This window comes from Alligator mississippiensis, chromosome 1, assembly GCF_030867095.1.
Source record: "Alligator mississippiensis isolate rAllMis1 chromosome 1, rAllMis1, whole genome shotgun sequence".
Classification (NCBI taxonomy): domain Eukaryota; kingdom Metazoa; phylum Chordata; order Crocodylia; family Alligatoridae; genus Alligator; species Alligator mississippiensis.
In genome coordinates, this window is record NC_081824.1 from 262136931 (window position 1) to 262144103 (window position 7173).

Below are 7173 nucleotides of genomic sequence, written 5' to 3' on the forward strand. Positions count from 1 at the left end.
TTGCAGAAAGAAGTGCAGCTCCCAATTGTGACTCAAAACGCTCTGCAAAAATTGTTCTGAGTTACAACATTACCCAAGACCAAACTAAAAGTTCACTGTTGGGGAGAGGAATCTAGCTGCCAGCTTGGACCCTGTGGCCTGGTTCCCATAGCCCATGGCTAGGGTTCTCTGCCAATTCCTTCAGTTTTCAGAGGGGGGTGGAGAGACAGCAGACAGAGCTCATTCTTGGGGCCAGTGCTGAAGGGTGGGGTGGGTGAATTGGAGCCCTCCCACTTTGAATCTTCCCAAAGTGGGGGGCTGCAATGCACCCACCCCACCCTCCAGGGGGCTGAAAAAACCTGAATGAACTTGCTCTGCTCCCTTTCCCATTTTAAAAACAGCGACAGGCTAGGTGGTCCTTGGATATAACTTAAAGAAGACACTACATTTTGAAACGTCTTCATCTAATACCTCTTGCAATGAGGGGTCAGATTTTCACCCAATCAGTCATTTTTTAAGCTGTCTGCAGCTGTGTACTTGTGTTTGGTCACAGCTATAAACTGCTTTCTGTGGCCAGATCAGGCAAAAATTGTCACTTCTGTTTTAACCCCTCTATTTGTGAGTTCCCAATACTCCATAGCAGCTTGCCTTCTGCACAACTTCAGACCAACACAGTTCGTTTCTTCTCTCCACAGTATTGAAGCACTTCATAATTTCTACAGACTGTGTCCTTACAACATTCCATCTGAGGAAGGAAAGTGTTGTTTCTGTTTCAAAAATGGAAACTTAGGCCCAGGGGGACCAGATTCTGGAAGGTATTTAATACAATGCATCGAGGCACTGAGGGAACTTGTCATGCATCTAAAAAAGTTATTCATTTAACTCTAATTAAATGTATGAAACTTCTTGCCTAAGCATCCTAGGCATTTTTGCAAATCCCACTAGGTACCCGTCTGTACCTCTGGGCACCTAGATCCTGTGGAAGTTGGGTGCAGAGACTGTTATACAGGAGGTCCACAGCAACAGACTTCTGCAGTTACATCAAAGCATCTTAATCACCTGCTGATCCTTTCAAGAAGCTTCAGCTGCTAATCACCCTGGACCCTTATGTATGAAGGCCAAATATTTAATGTATCCTTTTTAATTGAACTTCAGGTTCAATTGTTGTTTCTAGGGGTGCCTGGTACAGATGGAGGTTGATTGGAGATGGAGAGGCAGAGCTGCTTGGGATAAGGCCTTACTCAGTTTTCCTAAAAAACAACAAAAAAAAAAAACCAAAAAAAAACCCCACACCAACAACACATTCTTACAATCAAGTTCTTTCACATATTCCATACTAGTACCTGGAGTATTGCTAAACTGAAGTTAAATTGGTGGAGAATTTCAACTTGTTTTGTTTCATTTTTGGACCAACCAAAGGAATTGTGGTTTTTTTGTGGTGATGGTGACAGTAGTAGGTTTTCTATCCCTTGGTAAGAAATTTAGGGAAATCTCAATGACACATGAAGGAGACCCCTTCACTTGATAATTCAGATATGGGCAATTTTGAAAAAATTGGCAGCAATGCTACCATTTTACCAAACACGAAATCAGATGCTAGCATGATCTCATGCTAGTTTGACACCCATGCAATTCCACTAAATTCAGTAGAGTCACTCCAGATTTATACTTGCCAAAGTGAGAGGGATATTAGGTCCCATACATAAGGAAACTAATATCAGGCAGGGAGCACAGACAGCCTTAACCGTATTCCCATTTCTTCAGATGGCAGGTTTTATTAACTGTTTGAATATATATCAAAAATTTGCAGACAGTGAGCATGGCTGCACCTCTTGTGAAGCAGATTAATAGTCTAACTCCATCTAATTCCATTGGACACAAAGGAATCAAACATGTTCAAAGTTAAACCATGTGTTCATGTCAGAGCTGTGGCTGATCCACTGATCCACAGCTGTCTGCCTGATCCACTAAAGGTCAACTGCCTGGAGAAGAGGGTAGGGGAGTGGGAAAATACAGTCCTAGTGGACTAAGTCAGCTCCAGTATTACTACCTTGACTTCACTAAGGCTGTGCCCAAAGGGAATTTGGCAGGAATTTGGAGCCTGGAAAATCCACAGGCTGCCAGATGAGTGATTTCTGGCTGTGTAGGAGCTACTTGGACTTCTGCCAGCAATGCTACAGCAACCAAAGGATATAGCTCAAGGATAAGAGCATGCTCTCCTGGAACTGGGGGTGTTGCCTCAGAATCATTTTGTGGACACAGATGGACCTGATCCAGGGTGGATGCAGGGGCGTGCAATGGTGCACTTGCACCCCGCTTTGATTCCTGCTCCACCCAGAGTTTAAAACCAACTGCTTAGCAGTGGCAGCAGCATTTAGGCAGCAGCAAGCAAGTCACCTGAATCTTGTCTCATTGTAACCCATTTGATTCCATCCAAAATCTTCATTTCACAGGTATTAAATGACCCTCTCCTTTTTTAAGGATCTTAATTTCCACTCATTGACAATTCTTTCTTCTGCAATTTTGCAGTCTGCTACCTGCTCTTGGTAACATGGCTTGTATTTCACAGATTGGCAGACTGTTTCTAACTCTAGCTAAAAGCATTACCTCCCGTATGGAATCTTAACTCAGGTGCAGAAATCACTTTCCTTGAAACACTGGATGCATCAAGATGCTCAAAGTTGCAAGGTTTTGCTTTATGAATCTGTAAGAGAAAAAAAGTCCAATGAATTCTAATGACTAGAGAACTAACAAAACAAAAAAAACTTTTGATGATTTTTGCCTAGTTTGTTGTGGTTTTTTTATGCATAATATACATGTTGGGCCCCAGCTCAAGTCTGGGTTCGTGCCCGGTATGCAAAGGCCAATAAAGATACCAGGGGTGAAAGTATAAAAAATGATTTATTGCTAGCAATAAAAGGTGCAAGCAGAATAATCTCCTAAGACAAGCACATTCAATACTGAGCCCCTTATATACCAGAGGTTGAATCTTCATAAGCATCCTTGTTTGCTAATTGGTTATAAAGGAGTGACGCAAGGAGTTCTTTACTGAGCATGTCTCTATACCTGTGTTTTAGCTATGTATCTCATTAACGTACATATATGTTCCATTAGCATATATCTTCCCCACCTCGGGGTGTGATTTTTAGTATTTTAATGAGCTCTTTGCTCCAGTACCTCTGATTCTGTTTTTTGTTTTCAAGCTTCCTCTATCTAAGACTGTCTGCCCCTCATCATTGCAGATGGGCATTCGACACACAACATTCACTTTTGCTTAGGCTTTGCATAGTAGTTTCTAGGTCAAACCTTACATACATACAACCAATTAATAGTTAATTGTTTTTTCTGCAGTCACAGACTGAATTATATTGCCCTAGGCCCCTAGCATATTAGTAAAGCTTCTAGTTGTTTTTTTTGCCTAGAGAACCTTATGCATTGTGTTACGTGTGATAATGCATCACACCATCTGCACCTCCCTTTCAGAAACTCTAGATCAGCCCATGCACTGACCCACACTATATTCTTCAGTAATATAGCATGCTGCCAACAGGCCACTAAGCTGGCCTTGGCTATGTTTTACTCCTCAAAAACAGTGCTTGTAACTATTCTCCTATTAGAGCAAATGAGTTTTGTTCAGTCAAGTGCCATACTCTTCCTTCCTACTCCACTTTACACAAAGTTGTTTTTCCTTCCAGAAGGGCTTACCTTAAGGACACCTAAAAGTCCTTACACAGCTTTCACCTATAAATAATTTGTACCATCTACTTCTTCAGTTGGTATGACTTTTTGAGAAGTTTCCAAGCTCTCAGGCCCAGGCACTTAACAGGCCTACCCACTCCTACCTCTAGGGAACACTTGTTCTTGATCATATGCATGAGCTGGCTCTGCATGCATTTGCATGTCATATTGTAATTAGAGGGATTCAGCTCCTACACATTTGCACAGGGCCCAATCCTGTACCACTGAAGTTAGTGATTTAACTGATCTACTTCAATCATGCAAAAATCAGACACTGGGAACTTGTGACTTGCACACAAGTAACTTAGAAAGCTGTTCTGGTTCTCCACGACCCTCATTACCTTTATGCTAACAGACCAGGACAAAGAGGGCCTTAAAAGGTAGTTCTTCTTCAGCCTGATGTGGTGGGGATCTCCAAACAGGACCCGATTAGCAGAATATTATGCCCCTGTTCTTAGCATCCTCACAGCTTCTGACTGTTGCAGGGGCAGAGCCATACTCTAGCCACGTGCAACTACTCAGGACAACCTGAGCATAAATTAGAGCAGTCTAAGAAACAAGTCCCTGATCATCCCATAACATAAAGAGTAAAAAGGGGCCAATTTTAAGTGCAACTCTCCTCATTCACCAAGGCCACATTTCCCGAGAAGCTAAAATGGAATGAGCAAAAAAAGATAAAAATAAAGATAAAAAAGGAGGGAGCCCATGAAACCAAGAGTATGGCTTGGCTCAGTAGGGTGGAACAAGCTGAGCCACGTTCTCAGGAATTAAATTGCCTTCCACCCACCCCCGCTGGCAAAGCCTACGCTACCATGCTGTTTTTCCACATGTCTTTCTATCCTTGCCCCACCCTGCTCAGAGGGTGCCAAGGTAGACAAGCCTTGGGCTGAAACCAGACTCGGTCTTTCTAACTTTGCTCCTCCGTCTTCTGCTTGGTAGCCACTGCTCCACCTCAGTGATTAATCCTGCCAATCCCTGAATCACTCCCGGTTCTCACTCTTCCACCTGCACATTTCAGGAAGGAGTTATTAGTGATTCTTGAAACTCCTGCCATGTTCAGAATCCCAAGTTTTTCTACTACATGGTGTATGATAGTGCAGGAGAGTTTGAATACATGCTGCCAAAAACAAACATTCTAGATCTCTCACATTTCTGATTAATGTGTACTAAAGAATAAAAAAAATCCCCTCTATATTAAGAGGGAATAGAGTGCTTCAATTTCTTCTTACTTTAAGAAATCTGCCTTCCTACAGCCAAGCATATTGCTAACACATTACCAGTCAACAATGCAAAGGCAGAGCACGTTGTTGGTAACAGTGATCAAGCAAACAAGAACTATAAAAGCTGTAGCGATGACTCGAGGGATATCATGTCTCTCTTCCTGCTGTCTTCTGTCCATCTCCCCTGTCCCTAAAGCAAATTTAATATTGAAGGAAGGTCCTATTTCAAGAACTTTTGAAGAAGAAGTGTGTGTGGTATGTGCATCTCTCTCCAGATAGTAAGTCCAGTACAAAACTTACCCACAAGATCCAGACAAAAGCCTGACAGAAATTATTTTAGATCAGTTGGCTCTTGTCATTTTCATTCACTCTTCTTGTTTTTTGCTTACACTTAAAGGATATGCTTACTGGGCCAGAAATAGATGTCCTATGAACCAAACCAAAACCAGTCACTTCAAAATACATTTGTGCTCTGCCAGGTTAAACAGTCATAAACCACCCATCTATTTATTTGGGATCCAAGAATGCTCTAGTAGCCTTCAACCATCTTCCTGCCCAATTGCATTTAGAAGGAGTCACTTGTGTACTGGTGATTCTAGCACTGAACATTCATAACAAAACTTGTATTTTTTTTTTTTTTTTTTTTTTTTTTTTTTTTTTTTAAACAGGAGCTGTGATAGGTCATGAGAAGCTAAGCATGTAGATGCTGTACCATGAAAGGGGGTAGCAGGGGGCAGAAGGACTTTGTATCTCACTCAAAAATGTTGCAATATTATTTTATCCTCAATGCAGTGCAAGCCATGTGGTTTCACAGCCATGGCATTCCACAGAGCCAGTCTTGAGAGAGATAAAGAGACTGAAGGGAGGAGTCTGCAAAGGAGAGAAGGGGAGTAATTGGCCTTTTTAATAGGACAGGAAGCCCTAGAGGTTTGTTTTTCAAGGTTACAAGCATGCTGGTAAAGGAATGTCGTTTCAGCTGGGAAAAAAATCCGAGCTTGTTATCCACCACTTATGTCATATACTAGTGAATGTCAAGGAACATTTGTAACACATTATTAAGTAAAGGACACCTTATCAGCACAGCCAGTGATAACTGACGCAAACAGAACATTCTTTTGAACATAAAGTCTGTCAACTTTTTCAGAGCAAAAACTTAAGTAAGCAGATGCATCTTGAAAGAGTCATCAGAATTAGGATCTAGTTATTAATTGAGAGCATTTTGCCAAGAAGATGTTCACCCCAAAGATATTGTCACAGTCCACAGGGGTGTCAGACTTACCAGATATAGCCTGGGGGCTGTAGAGATAAGCCACAGTTCAGAACAACAGAGGATATATCTGAGTTACAAGACAGAGGATAAGAAGTCAGAAGCCAAGTGCCAAACCAGGATCAGGGTTCAGGGAAGCAAGCTGAGGTCAAAACAAGGTTCAGCACCAAGCCAGAAAGTTTACCAGAATCAGAGGTCAGGAAACAAACCAGTCTGAAAGGCTGGGTGCGCAGTAAGGGGTACCAGGGAAGTCACCAAGGCAGAAGCTACTCAAGGACTGAAGTCAGCATGTTGCACAGCAGGGCCTAGATGCTACAGAAGTTTCTTAAAAGCAGCCCTAGAACCAATCAGGGGGAAGAGGCTGGGGATCAGCTGGTCCTGCTTAATGAATTGAGTGTGGCTGACCTAGTTATACAGGCTGCAGCACAGAAGCTTTACAGGTATGAAAGTAAAGCTGATCAGCTAAAAGACACCCATTGCTCTCCATTGCTGCCTTAGCACTGAAGGCATGTTTAGGCCTTTAAATTATACAAGATGCAAGCAATGAAGGCCTTTGAAGGAGCTAATCACCCCACCCACCTTTTCTTTCCAATTGTGCTTCTTATAGAAGCAACCACTTGGATGCCAATGATTTTAGACATCCTCAAGCACTGAACATTCACAAGTCTCTTCACAAAACAAAGAAAACACTCCAGTATGCAGGTAGAAGCCAGATGGAGGGCCAGGAAACAGAAATTAGGAAACAAATTAATTTCAAAGAGGCTTGTGAATGAGTTGATGCTGATGTGCAGTTTGCACAGAGTGTCAGAGAGATATAAAGGCCAGCATAGAACATGGCATGAAAGCAGCTTCAAGATGATGTGTCAAATGTGTAGTTAGAGAGGCAAGAGTGGAACAAAATGCATAAGGGCAGTTGACCAAGTGAGTACCTAGGCAAGGGATTGGGAAAGACATTGGCATGGCCTATGA

At 42.2% G+C, this 7173-nt stretch overlaps 1 long non-coding RNA gene across 1 annotated transcript; it reads right to left on the reverse strand.

The window, feature by feature from the left end:
* Window positions 1-329: 329 nt before the first annotated feature.
* On the reverse strand, window positions 330-6767 carry LOC132247707 (uncharacterized). Its single transcript, XR_009459026.1, has 4 exons — window positions 6389-6767; window positions 6217-6274; window positions 2587-2683; window positions 330-1229 (listed from the first exon to the last, which is right to left on the reverse strand). It is a non-coding gene; the product is annotated as an uncharacterized LOC132247707 (long non-coding RNA).
* Between the last annotated feature and the right edge of the window lie 406 nt (window positions 6768-7173).